The sequence below is a fragment of the Myotis lucifugus genome, unplaced genomic scaffold, assembly GCF_000147115.1.
Source record: "Myotis lucifugus unplaced genomic scaffold, Myoluc2.0 scaffold_458, whole genome shotgun sequence".
Lineage (NCBI taxonomy): Eukaryota > Metazoa > Chordata > Mammalia > Chiroptera > Vespertilionidae > Myotis > Myotis lucifugus.
Genome location: NW_005871506.1, coordinates 531,187 through 545,631, shown reverse-complemented (window position 1 = coordinate 545,631; position 14,445 = coordinate 531,187). Strand labels below are relative to the sequence as shown.

General features: G+C 45.0%; 1 long non-coding RNA gene across 1 annotated transcript; it reads left to right on the top strand.

Annotated features, from left to right (window-relative positions):
• Window positions 1-7,585: 7,585 nt before the first annotated feature.
• Window positions 7,586-9,164, top strand: LOC111823315. The gene is made up of 3 exons (XR_002826335.1): window positions 7,586-7,753; window positions 8,209-8,449; window positions 8,795-9,164. It is a non-coding gene; the product is annotated as an uncharacterized LOC111823315 (long non-coding RNA).
• The last annotated feature ends 5,281 nt before the right edge of the window (window positions 9,165-14,445 follow it).

Here is a 14,445-nt window from a genome sequence, read left to right as displayed (position 1 = left end):
GTTGCTGGGACACTGTCGGCCCTGAATCTGGTTCACTGCACACTTGCATTTGCATTCCACACCCTGTACGACAGCAACTTTGCTGAGTGCCCCCTCCCACTCTGGGACCCCTCGAGGGATGTCAGGGAGCCGATTTCAGTCTGACCCCTGCAGGCCAGGCCGAGGGACCCCACTCACTCTGCAGATGCCCTTCGAGCCATGGCGCCACCCCAGGTGCAGCCGGCCAGGGAGGGACCATGGGAGGTTGGCTGCAGGGTGTGTCCAGCCCATCTCGCCCAGTCCTGCCCCACCGGCCACCTTCTAATTCATTTCCTTTCAACATGCACGAATCTGTGCACCTGGTCACGAGTAGATTAAGAGACAATCTGTCTTCAAGTTTTCCTCCACTGACTCAGATTCTGGGAGAGTAATGTAGGTTGCTGTTATAGGAAAGACTAGGGCCTGGACTTCCTGACAGTTACCAAGTAACAATTCTTCCTCCTATTAGAAAAGAGATTATAACTAAATTATGGCTAAATCCAAAGTCACTAGACCATTTCCAAGGGAGGATGAATAAAGCATGCAAATGACTGGATGTGGCATTTTTCTTTCCTAAACCAAGCAAGAAAAGGGGGGATGAGATTCTGTACTAGCAGAGATCTAAAAGGATTTCATGATAAGCAAAAGGTTTATGTAATATTCACCAGTGCACCCTGCACCCAACTCTACCCTGGAAATCTCTCTGAGATCTCTGTCTAGAAATGTGCTTCCGTTTTCTGAAGTATAGCCTGAAAACTCCCTACAGAAGTTCAGCCATGGGCCTAGGCTGAACTGTTATGTACCCTAAATCAATAAAGGGCGGGCAGCACGGTCTCCTTCCCTGCTCGCTGGGCCGGAGGCAGGGCACCAGGGTGCGCACCCGCCCCACCCCCACCCAACCCCCGCCTCATAGAAATCCTGTGTATATAAACCATTTTACAGAGAGCTTTTTCACTTAAATAAATTACCCTTAAAAGGAAATTTGTTTCCAGAATATATAAAGATCTCTAATAACTCAATAATAGACAGCCCAATTAAAAAATGGACACAGGCCAGGCTCTGTAGCTCAGAGGTTGAGCATCCACCCATGAACCAATTGGTCATTCTTTCAATTCCCAGTCAGGGCACATGCCCGGGTTGCAAGCTTGATCCCCCGTGGGGGCATGTAGGAGGCAGCCAATCGATGTTTCTCTCTCCTTGATGTTTCTATCTCTCTATTCCTCTCCCTAAAAATCAAAATAAAAAAATTTTTTTTAAAATAGACACAGGATCTGAAAAGATATGCAAATGGCCAATAAGCAGAGGAAAAGATAGTCAACATCATCAGCCATCAGAGAACTGTATTGATGTTTCTATCTCTATCCCTCTCCCTAAAAAATCAATAAAATTAAAAAATATTTTTAGAAAATGGACACAGGCCCAACTGCGTCTCCATGGTTGAGCACTGACCTATGAACCAGGAGGTCACAGTTCGATTCCCAGTCAGGGCACATGCCCAGGTTGCAGGCTCAATCCCCAGTGGGGGGCATGCAGGGAGGCAGCCGATCAATGATTCTCTCTCCCCACTAATGTTTCTATCTCTCCCTCTCTCTTCCTCTCTGAAATCAATAAAAATATATATTTTTAAAAATGGACACAGGATCTGAAAAGATATGCAAATGGCCAATAAGCAGAGGAAAAGATAAATGGTTAACATCATCAGCCATCAGAGAACTGCAAATCAAAACCACAATGATACTACTTCACACCCACTACAAAGAGTGTAATAAAAAAGACAGAGAATAACAAGTGTTGGTAAGAATGTGCAGAAATTGCAACCCTCATCCACTGCTGTGGGAGTGGGAAACAGCACAGCTCCTTTGGGAAATAGTCTGGTAGTTCCTCAAAAGGTTCAACACAGAGTTACTCAGTGACCCAGCAGTGCCACTCCTTAGTATAATATATACCCAAGAAAAGTGAAAACGTATGTCCAAACAAAAACCAGCACCTAAATGTCCACAGCGGCATTACTCACTCATAAGAGCCAAAAAGTGGAAACAACCCCAGTGTCCACCAACTGATGAACAAATGAATCAAATGTGGCATATTCCTACATCAGATAGAATGAGAATGAAAATAAATGAAGTACTGATACATGTTACAACATGGATGAACCTTGAAACTTCATGTTAAATGAAAAAAGCCAGTCACAAAAGACCATGATTCCATTTACACGAAATGTTCACAGGAGGTAAATCTAGACAGAAAGTAGATTAGTGTGCCCTAACCGGTTTGGCTGAGTGGATAGAACGTCGACCTGCGGACTCAAGGGTCCCAGGTTCGATTCCAGTCAAGGGCATGTACCTTGGTTGCGGGCACATCCCCAGTAGGAGATGTGCAGGAGGCAGCTGATCGATGTTTCTCTCTCATCGATGTTTCTAACTCTCTATCCCGCTCCTTTCCTCTCTAGAAAAAAAAAAAAGAGAAAGAAAGTAGATTAGTGGTTGACTAGGGCCAAGGGCATTGTGGGAGAAACAATAGTATGGGGTTTCTTTGGGGGTGATGAAAGTGTCCTAAAGTTGAGTGTGGTGATGGCTATAAAACTCTTGAAAAACATAGTAAAAACTATTAAACTGCGTACTTTTATTTTTTTGAACTGTAGACTTTAAGTGGGTGAATTGTATGGTAGGTTAATTATATTTCAACAGAGCTGTTTTATTAAAAAAAAAAAACACACACACAGAAATTTAACATCACTGTTGTGATTAAGAGGTAATAAAATAAAATGAGCCCTGGCCAGTGATGCTCAATGGATAGAGTGTTGGCCTGTGCATCAAAGGGTCTTGGGTTCGATTCCTGGTCATAGGAACCTACCTGGGTTGCAGGTTGGATCCCCAGCAGGTGCAGGAGGCAACCAATCCATGTGTCTCTCTCACATCAATGTTTTTCTCTCTCTCTCAACCCCACTTACTTCCACTCTTTCTGTCAATGGAAAAAATATCCTCAGGTGAGGATTAACAAATAAAATTTTTAAAAAAAGAAATCAAGCTGCCTCAAACAGATTGTCAAACTGCAGCGGGAAAGCCGGGGTGGGTTGGGGGGCAGGAGGGAGGGGGGTAAGAGATCAACCAAAGGACTTGTATGCATGCATATAAGCATAACCAATGGACATGAGACACTGGGGGGTAGGGGAGGCCAGGGGATTGTCAAGGGTGGGGGGAAAAAAAGACACATATGTAATACCCTTTGTAATACTTTAAGCAATAAAAAAAAGGAAAAAAAAGAAATCAAATCACTTTTATTCAATTCCTGCTACGTAACCTAATCCAGACCTGCTCTATTCATTGAAGAAAATGGAGGTGGTGTGGCTTAGAAGTATTGGAGAAGTGTTAAAGACATACTGACTTTGTAATATACTAAGAAGAAATGAAAGAAAACCGAAAAAGGAATAACTTTCAGATTAAATATTTCAATGCTAGTTAAGGTCATGTTCATGTACTACCTCAATTCAACACTTTACCAACCATGGTACACATCCTACACTGTAGGAAATGTTTCAATTCCCCATTAACAGAAGATAGAACAAGTCACTTGGAAAGCAGCCCCTCAAAAATGAACTTTCAACAGTAATCTAATCTAATAAAAGACAAACATGCAAATTGACCATACCTTTGTTACGCCTTAAGCCATGCCCACCAGCCAATCAGAGCGACTGTATGCAAATTAACCCAACCAAGATGGCTGCCGGCAGCCACGGAGCTGGAGCAAGCAGGAGGCTTGGTTGCTCCAGTGATGGAGGAAGCCAAGCTTCCCGCCTGCCGTGGCTGGCTCTGAGCTCCACTCAAGGCAACAAAGTTTAAATTATAGAAGATAAATAAACCTCAGATACCTGCTTTCAGCCGGCCGTGGCCACAGAGCTGGAACGAGCAGGAGGCTTGGGTTGCCCCTGGCGATGGAGGAAGCCAAGCTTCCCACCCACCCTGGCCGGCTTTGAGCTCCACTCAAGGCTACAAAGTTTCAATTATAGAAGGTAAATAAATCCCAGAATAAAAAAAAAAGAAAAAAAGGAGAGGCTGGGAGCTTCTGTCGCCAGGAGGCTTGGCCAGCCTGAAAACAGCCCTCAGCCCCTCACCCAGACTGGTCAGGCAACCCAGTGGGGACCCCCCACCCTAAAGGGGGTGTGGCCAGCCTGAAGACAGCCATCAGCCCCTCACCCAGGCTGGCCAAACCTCCATGGGGTGAGGGTCCCCACTGGCGGGGGGGTGGAGGGGGCCTTGACCAGCCTGCAAACAGCCATCAGCTCCCCGCTGGCAAGTGGACATCCCCCAAGGGCTCCCAGGCTGCCAGAGGGATGTCTGACTGCCAGCTTAGGCCCAATCCCCCAGGGAGCGGGCCTAAGCCAGCAGGTGGTCATCCCCCGAGGGGTCCCAGACTGCGAGAGGGCACAGGCCGGGCTGAGGGACACCCCCCGCCCCGAGTGCACAAATTTTTGTGCACTGGGCCTCTAGTGTTTTTAAATAAACTGCTAGATATTCTTACATTGTTACCAACATCAAATTAGATCTAAACCAGCCTTGTACTGGAAAGTGAAATCTTTTCATTTCCTCCTTAGTGAGCAGGCATCGGTCAAGCCCATTTTCTTAGAGCCATACTTTTGAATGATGGGGTCATTCTGCAGGTTGATGCTGACTTTTTAACTGGCAGAATGTAAAACCCCTGAAACGAGAAGGACATTTGAATGTATTCCATTCAGTTTATGTTTAAGAGATCTCAGAGGACATGGCTCATAATGTTGTGAAGGGTAATTATGGAGAAAATCAAAAGATGTGCAAGACCCAAGCCCAACTTTTAAGGAGCTTGCACTCTAATACAGTTATAGGAACACAAAGAGAAAACAAGTTCCAAACAGCCTATAATAACAACAGCTACAAAAGGAAAAGGAAGAGAATACACTGGCTGGGGTGGTCAGAGATTGTTCGAGAGAAAAAAAGATTAGTTGGGTCTTGAAGGAAGAATTCATATAATTGGTATATCAGACCCATCCATTATAGTGCCTGTCACTCCAAACAGCCCATTCTAGCAAAATCTACTCCAACCTTAGCCACTTACTAAAGCACCAGCCTAGCTTAGGACATGTTCAAAAGTGACAATGGCAACTAAGCTGGTCAGACTGCTTGCTTCCAGAATTGAACCAGGAAAGGCAGAAAACTGACCAGTTAGAAGAGAACAGAAAAGAGAAGCGGCCCTGTAGGGCGCGGCTATGGGGTTAAGCCTGGAACTGACCTGTTGGCAAAGCCACAAACAAGTCCCAGCTTAGAGGGCACAGCCCTCTTAGCATAATTAAGCTTGACCTTATGATGCTCCCTAGATCTTATCTGGGTAGCTAATGGGCTGAGGGAGATGCAGCAAGTGCTGCCAAAACAAGTGAAACTCACAAAAACTTTGTAACTATGGTGACCACTACCTTGTTTACCTCTGGCTATAAAATAAAGGCTCAGCTTGCCTCTGGGTCTCTCTCTGTGGCCTCAGCCAGGCACAGGAGAACCACCTAGACCCAGCTTATTCTCTTTGTCTGTCTTTTCTACATCCTTCGCTGCCCACCCCCCTCAGGCTCACCGAACCCTTGGCTGAGCTGGCCCCGCACACAGCCCCTGAGAGGGATAGCGAGCAGCTCCTCACTCGAGGCATTTCAGACTCCTGATGGCTTCCTAGCACCGGTTTCCTTCCAACAATGCCCCTCTCACTTAAGGTGGCCTGAATGAGTTTCTGGTCCTTGCAACCAAAAAAGCTGGTCTCCTAAGTAGAAAGAGGCATTCCAGGCAAGACAGAAATATACAAAGCACAGTTGGTATGACAGTAACTAGACCAGTTGGGGGGAAAACAAAAAATCTGTGTAGGAGAGCAGCACAGGTAACAAAGCTGAGAGAAGAGCGTAAAAGTAAATTGTAGACCACTGTGCATGTCTGGCTCAAGAGTCGGCACTTTAGGCCATCATTCAAGACATGATGGGGAACAGAAGAAAGTTCCTGGGAGGGGAAGTGGCATATACTGATGCCTTAAGAGAAAAATGGTACCAACAGAAAAGGGGATTAGAAGATGGGAGCCTATTATTCAGCGGTGAGAAAAATGCTTTTTGCTATGTTATGATTGAGAAATATCCAAGTAGCAACATCCAGCAGGCTATCAAAAATGCAGGCCTGGAATCTGGGACAGCAGGCCTAGAGGTAAAAATATAGGATTATCCACAGAAGAGTGTTATATAATCTTGGAAAGAAGATCAGAGAGCTATAGACCAGTGATGGCAAACCTTTTGAGCTCGGCGTGTCAGCATTTTGAAAAACCCTAACTTAACTCTGGTGCCGTGTCACATATAGAAATTTTCTGATATTTGCAACCATAGTAAAACAAAGACTTATATTTTTGATATCTATTTTATATATTTAAATGCCATTTAACAAAGAAAAATCAACCAAAAAAATGAGTTCGCGTGTCACCTCTGACACGCGCGTCATAGGTTCGCCATCACTGCTATAGATGATACCTTGGCAACTTTGCTATTTAAGATGAGAAAACAAAGGAAAATCTCTAAGGAGACAGAGAAATAGCCATAAACTCTGACTCCTCAATGCCTACATGATAAACTCCAAAGTCCTTCCCATGGCCTTTACCACCTATAGGACATGGCTTTAACCTACCCCTCAAGCCTTATCTCTCACCATTCCCTCCTTATCCAATCATCCCCAACATCTGCAGTCATACCAAATTTATTTTTCCTGATATCTTTTCTTTCACAACTCGCCGTTTTTACATAAGCTTTGAACCTCATAATGACTACTCTGTGATTTACTCAAAAATGTTTATAATACAGTTCAAGTTCAAGCAAACACAGCTCCAAGTCAGATGAGGGCATCTACTGGGCAGGAAAGTAATGGGCGGGTAGGAAGTTAGGTGCCTTGGAGACAGAGGGTGGTAGGAAGCACAGTCCTGGAGGAGATGGAAGGAATCACTGGTTATTCCTCACCGCTTTTCCACGTCCCTTGAGTGCAACTATTCAACTATTTGGGAAAACAGAAAGAGCATCACTGAACAACACGTACCTTACTATGTGTAATGAAGTCTGATAAGTTCTATTCTATTCCACCGCTCACCTCCTTCCCGCCCCAAAACAGGTTAGCTATAATTTGCTCATGGGACACAGCCCACAGTTTGGAAAGCATTGCTATCATGGACATGTATCTCTCAGCTGGCCAGCATCGAAACCTCCTGCTTATTCTCCACTGTGAGAGGAACAGTGTCCCTTAGTCATAAGGTGGCCTCTACGTCAGTCCCATCTGTGCACTTGGAAGTACAAAGACCCAGTGACAGTTTAAAAAGTATTCACAGTAATTGCTAAGAGTCCAAGGCCAGTGATCACCAGAGAAAGCCTGAACTCTAACATAGCCAGATGGCTCTGAGGCATGAAATGCTAGCTGTGATTTCTGTTGTCTAATCTCCCTGGATATTGCCTATTTTTCCCTTTAAAAAATTGCTTCCTGCTTAATTAGTTAGAGGTTAGCTTTGGTGCTTGCAAGAATAAAAATGACTGATAAATCTACTCAATGCCTTCTAGAATGAACAAATCAAACCAGAGTCACCGCCATGCCTGTGATTTTCTTGGGCAGACACCCAGCTGTTCGTTTCTTCTGCAGCCCAATGATATCAGCTAGAAAATCAGATGATGGAAAAGGCAACGGAATTTCTGCAAATAACGTAACAGGTTTTTACAACAATACTTGAAAGCAGTTAAAATACCATAAAACCTGGTCTTTTATTCATTGTCAGCTCAGTGCTAGAGAAGGTCTGGACCTAATTGCTTGCATTGTAAAAGGAGGACTGCTTTCTTCATGTGTAAAGTAACGAGGTAGCTGAAGTTACATTCATCCCACCCCAGAAATTTTCTTTGCTTCTTTGATTACACGTTGCAAGTAAGACACACACTACAGAAATGTCTAACTTTAAAAAGTCCCTTATGTTTCCAAAGCACTCCCAAATCTGTTACTGCAGCGGACAGCGCGCCAGGTAGGTCAGGGCAGATGACACAGCAAAGCCAAGCGGCTGAGAGCTCCAGCCACCGGCTCCCCGGCTGCAATTCCAGCTCCACACGCTGTAATTTGGGGAAATCATTCCGTTTCCCTATGTATAAGATGGGAATAAAATATCTGTCTCTTACAGGACCACTGTGAGAACTAAAGATGACGCACGCAGCATGATTGATGTAGGCTGAGCACACAGGTAGCATTCAAGAAATGAAGCACAAAAGAAAATGGACGCCCAAGGAGATTGAATAGGGCTCACCAACTGAAGTGCCCGCAGGGGCCAATACATGAGCCAGTCCAGTAGAAACTGGTGGAGGCTGTGGGAGAATGGAGAGCACACGTCTCCTGTGAAGATGACAGCTGCTATTCAGCTCCAGGTGCTGTTCTAAGGGGCCCAATCTTGTGATGTTGTCAAGAGATTCAGACTTTACATAAATTTTACAATTTTTGAAAACACCACAGCCCAAATAAAATAAGACAAAATCAACCTGGGAATTACAGACTGCAATCTGGGAATAAAAGTTTTGCCTAGATTATCATAGACAAACCCAACCTCCAAATGAGATTTCTGCATCTTAGTCTCTTCCATTTTCCACAACCCTTTTACTTTTCCAATCAGGTCACCCAGGAGCAATGGTTTGGGACCTGTGCACTAATGCCTGGGTGGGAGGACCGGATTCAGTATAAAGTTTTGTTAACTCACATGTCTGAATGCCTTTCAGGGAAATCCAAACCCAAGTAGAACCAGGAAATGTGTAGCTGACTCAGTCTCCACAGTACAAAAACCACAACGTTGCTCAGGTGGTTTTGGTGAAAAAGCTGGCACCAGCTGTTGAAAAATCAAGCCAACACAGCTAAGAGTGATACCGGCATACAGAAGGGAAGTGTGGGAAAAAGCAGTGAGCAACAGCTAATGGAGTTTATCGTCACTCACTGACTGCCTGGAAATTAAAAACTGCTGTTACTGCCCAGAGTTCAAATACAGACTCTTGAGTTAATTATTTATTACATTCAAATTAAGTACAATTGCATGTGCAAATTAATGTATTCAAATCCAAAATTCCGTTAAAATGTGTTTCAAATCTTAAAATCCAATTTGTTTTAAATAGGAGCCAATCTCAAGATCCCAACCTGGCTCAGCGGTTCTTCCTGGGCTGAAAGAAAGTAGGTTTTGGACAAATGGACAGACCAATGACAATAGTTGTTCATGCATAAGATGGCTTTTGGGGTATCTAGCCAACCTCCCCCGGACAGGTGTGCATTTGAAAATCTATTGATTGGTACATATAAAAAAGTAACCCTTCAAAATAACAATGAGGTACCATCTCACACCTGTCAGAATGGCTATCATCAACAAATCAACAAACGATAAGTGCTGGAGAGGACGTGGAGAAAAGGGAACACTCGTGCACTGCTGGTGGGAATGCAGACTGGTGCAGCCACTATGGAAGACAGTATGGAGTTTCCTCAAAAAGTTAAAAATGGAACTTCCATTTGACCCAGTGATCCCACTTCTAGGAATATATCCCAAGAAACCAGAAACACCAATCAGAAAGGATATATGCACCCCTATGTTCATAGCAGCACAATTTACCATAGCGAAGATCTGGAAACAGCCTAAGTGCCCATCAGCAGATGAATGGATTAGAAAACTGTGGTACATCTACACAATGGAATACTATGCTGCTGTAAAAAAGAAGGAATTCTTACCATTTGCAACAGCATGGATGGAACTGGAGAGCATTATGCTAAGTGAAATAAGCCAGTCAATGAAAGAAAAATACCACATGATCTCACTCATTTATGGATAATAAAGACCATTATAAACTGATGAACACAAATAGATACAGAGCGGTAACGGGTTTGGCTCAGTGGATAGAGCGTCGGCCTGTGGACTGAAAGGTCCCAGGTTTGATTCCGGTCAAGGGCATGTACCTTGGTTGTGGGCACATCCCCAGTGGGAGGTGTGCAGGAGGCAGCTGATCGATGTTTTCTCTCTCATCGATGTTTCTAACTCTCTATCTCTCTCCCTTCCTCTCTGTAAAAAATCAATAAAATATTTTTAAAAAATAGATACAGAGGCAGAGCAGCATTGAACAGACTGTCAAACTACAGCGGGAAGGCCAGGGATGGTTTGGGGGCAGGAGGGGGCGGTAAGAGATCAACTGAAGGACTTGTATGTATGCATATAAGCATAACCAATGGACATAAGACACTGGGGGATAGGGGAAGCTGGGGGAATGTCAAGAAGGGGGGGGAAAAGGAGACATATATAATACTCTTTGTAATACTTTAAGCAATAAAACAAATTTTTTTTAAAAAAAGTAACCTTCATTACACATTTAGTAACGGCATTAAGGATATCAGAAGAGTAAATTCTCTATGCACTTTATTTGCAAAAGGAGGAAAAAAGATTGGGATTCTTGCCGAAACCGGTTTGGCTCAGTGGATAGAGCATCGGCCTGTGGACTGAAGGGTCCCAGGTTCGATTCGGTCAAGGGCATGTACCTTGGTTGCGGGCACATCCCCAGTAGGAGATGTGCAGGAGGCAGCTGATCGATGTTTCTCTCTCATCGATGTTTCTAACTCTCTATCCCGCTTCCTTCCTCTCTGTAAAAAATCCATAAAATATATTTAAAAAAAAAAAGATTGGGATTCTTAACATATGATCATGTTATTTCACTTTTTTCTTTTTTAATTTAATTTTTAAATTTTCAATTACAGTTGACATTCAATATTATTTTATATTAAAAAAAAAAAAAACCATAGTGGTTAGATATTTATATAATTTATGGAGTGATCCCCCCAATAATTCTAGTACCCACCTGGCACTACACATAGTTATTACAATATTATTTTTTAATAGTTATTTTTTATTGATTTTAATATTTTTTTTATTGATTTCAGAGAGGAAGGGAGAAAGAGATAGAAACATTAATGATGAGAGAGAATCACTGATTGGCTGCCTCCTGCACGCCCCCAACTGGGGATTGAGCCCACAACTCGGGCATGTGCCCTTGACTGGGATTGAACCTGGGACCCTTCAGTCTGCAGGCTGATGCTCTATCCACTGAGCCAAGCCAGCTAGGACTACAGTATTATTAATTACATTCTGTAGGCTGTACTTTACATCCCCGTGACTATTTTGTAACTACCAATTGGTACCTCTAATTCCTTCACATTTTTCACCCATCCCCAAGCCCCCTCCCCTCTGGCAACTATCAGTTTGTTCTCTGTATCTGTAAGTCTGTTTTGTTTGTTCATTTATTTTGTTCTTTAGATTCCACAGATAAATGAGATCATACAGTATTTGTCGTTCTGACTTATTTCACTTAGCATAATGCCTTCTAGGTCCATCCATCTTGGAAATGGCAAGATATCCTTCCCTTTTTTGGCAGCATAATGTTCTATTGTATACATATGCATCATATGTTTTTAAATCATTGATCCACTGATGGACACCTGGGCTGCTTCCCTATCTTGGTTCTTGTAAATAATACTGAGGTACAAATATCTTTTCAAATTATTGTTTAACTTTTTTCAGATAAATACCCAGAAGTGGCCTGGCTGGGCTGGGCTGTGGGCCACAATATGCACCATGGGGTCTCTGCGGTGTCGGCTGCGATTATATGATAGTTCATTTTTAACTGTTTTTTGAGGAACCTCCATAGTCTTTTCCACAGAGGCTGCACCGATTTGTAATCCCATCAACAGTGCAAGAAGAGGGTTCCCTTTTCTCCACATTCTTGCCAACACTTGTTTATGATCATGTTATTTCAACTGGGTCTCCACTGGGGGTTACAAGCCAAAATACCTATCGCGGCCAGACAGATACTGTCAACCAGGAAGCTGGCCAGGTGGGACACTGAAGTTTGCACATGCCCCATCCAAAGGAGGAGGCCGCTGTTCAGCTGTGACAAACTGTTGCCGTGTGGAAACACAGGGACAGTTGCAGATCTCTGAGTTTTTGATGAAGTCAAAATTCTGAATTTTAATAAAGGAACTAGAGGCCTGGTGCACAGTTCGTGCACGGGTGGGGTCCGGCTGCATGTCATAGTGACCGGTCATTCCGTTGTTCTGGTCGCTTGGCTTTTCTATATATAGATTCCTAAATAAAACTGTAGACAGCTATCATAAATATTTTAAGGAAATTCTGTATGGCAAACAATGTCAGTCAAGGCAGATATGACCACTGGACACTGGTTTGAAACCTCCATTCTATCCCCACTATTTAAGTTCACCTCAGATCTAGGTGTGGGAACACTGGACCTGCCCTGGACTGCGTACTCCAGCAATCCACAGAGCTGGTCATGGGTTACTTGGTAGATAAGCGTGCTTTCTGTAAAGATTAAATCAGGACATATAAAATTATTATTATCGAGAACAGCAGCAAAGGCAAATTATTAAAATATTATAGATTCTGGTGATTTTAACATATATCCAAACATGAGGGTTATAATTAATTGGAAAGGAAAGTCTAAAACCACGAGCTGTGATATGACATTATTAATGGAACTAGAGGCCCGGTGCACAAAAATTTGTGCACTCGGAGGGGGTTCCTCAGCCCGGCCTATGCCCTCTTGCAGTCTGGGACCCCTTGGAGGATGTCCACTTGCTGGCTTAGGCCTGCTCCCTGGGGGATCGGGCCCAAGCTGGCAGTCAGACATCCCTCTGGCAGCCCGGCAGCCCTCAGGGGATGTCCACTTGCCAGCGGGGAGCCCGCCTAAGCTGCAGTCAGACATCCTTAGCGCTGCTGAGGAGGTGGGAGAGGCTCCCACCACCACCACTGTACTGGCAGCCATCAGCCTGGCTTGTGGCTGAGCAGAGCTCCCCCTGTGGGAGCGCACTGACCACCAGGGGGCAGCTCCTGCATTGAGCGTCTGCCCCCTGATGGTCAGTGTGCGTGATAGTGACCGGTCATTCCCAGTTGTTCTGCTGTTAGGGTCAGTTTGCATATTACCCTTTTATTATATAGGATAGAGGCCTGGTGCACCGGTGGGGGCCGGCTGGTTTTCCCTGAAGGGTGTCCCGGATCAGGGTGGGAGTCCTGCTGGGGTGTTTGGCCAGCCTGGGTGAGGGGCTGATGGCTGTTTGCAGGCTGGTCAAGCCCCCCCCCCCCCAGTGGGGACCCTCACCCCATGGAGGTTTTGCCAGCCTGGGTGAGGGGCTGATGGCTGTCTTCAGGCTGACCAAGCCCCCCCGGCAACGGAAACTCCCAGCCTCTCCTTTTTTTCTTTTTTTTTATTCTGGGATTTATTTACCTTCCATAATTGAAACTTTGTAGCCTTGAGAGGAGCTCAGAGCCGGCCAGGGTGGCTGGGAGGGAAGCTTGGCTTCCTCCATCTCCAGGGGCAACCCACTCCTGCTTGCTCCAGCTCCGTGGCTGCCGGCCACCATCTTTGTTGGGTTAATTTGCATATAGTTGCTCTGATTGGCTGGTGGGCATGGCTTAAGGTGTAGCGAAGGTACGGTCAATTTGCATGTTTGTCTTTTATTAATGTAGATATTTAATAAACACTGATATAGGGTCTTAATTACCAATATTTGGTTACATGCTAGGAGGTAGTAGAATGAATAAAACATGATTCATGTTCTCAAGGAGTCCATTCTACTAGGGAAAATGCAGAAATATGTTCATTCCAATACAATCTGGGTAAATGCTATTATCTATATACTAGAGGCCCAGTGCAGGAAATTCATGCATGGGTAGGGTCCCTAAGTGGCTGCTGGCCAGGGCCTCCCTTTCCCTGGATGCCTGCTGCCGCCACAGGCTGGGGCAGGGCCAGTCAGGGGGAGGGGCCAAGGGCATTTGGCCGGCAGGCCCCACCCCCTGGTCAAACTACCAGTCAAACTCCTGGTCGAACTCCCAGTCGAGGGGACAATTTGCATATTAGGCTTTTGTTATCCTATATAATAAAAGAGGAACATGTAAATTGACCATCCCTTCACTATGCTCACCAGCCAATCAGGGTAAATATGCAAATTAACCCAACAAAGATGGTGGGTTAATTTGCATACAAAGGTGCCGGGCGGAGAGCAGAAGTGGGAGAGCCAGCACCTTGGGGGAGCGTGGCTCCCTCGGTCGCTCCCTTGGGGGGATGTGGCTCCCTCGGTCACCAGGCGGAGAGCAGAGCAGGAGAGCCGGAGGCTTGGGGGACCGTGGCTCCCTCAGTTGCTCCCAGCACAGGGAGCACCAGGAATGCTGGGAATAGTTGTTCTGATGGCAGCCCCAGGACTGGAAGCAGAAGCCCAGAGCATGGGAATCATAGTCTGGTGGCAGATGGATCTCCTAGACACTAGAGCAGTGGTTCTCAACCTGTGGGTTGCGACCCCTTTGGGGGTCGAATGACCCTTTCACAGGGGTCGCCTAAGA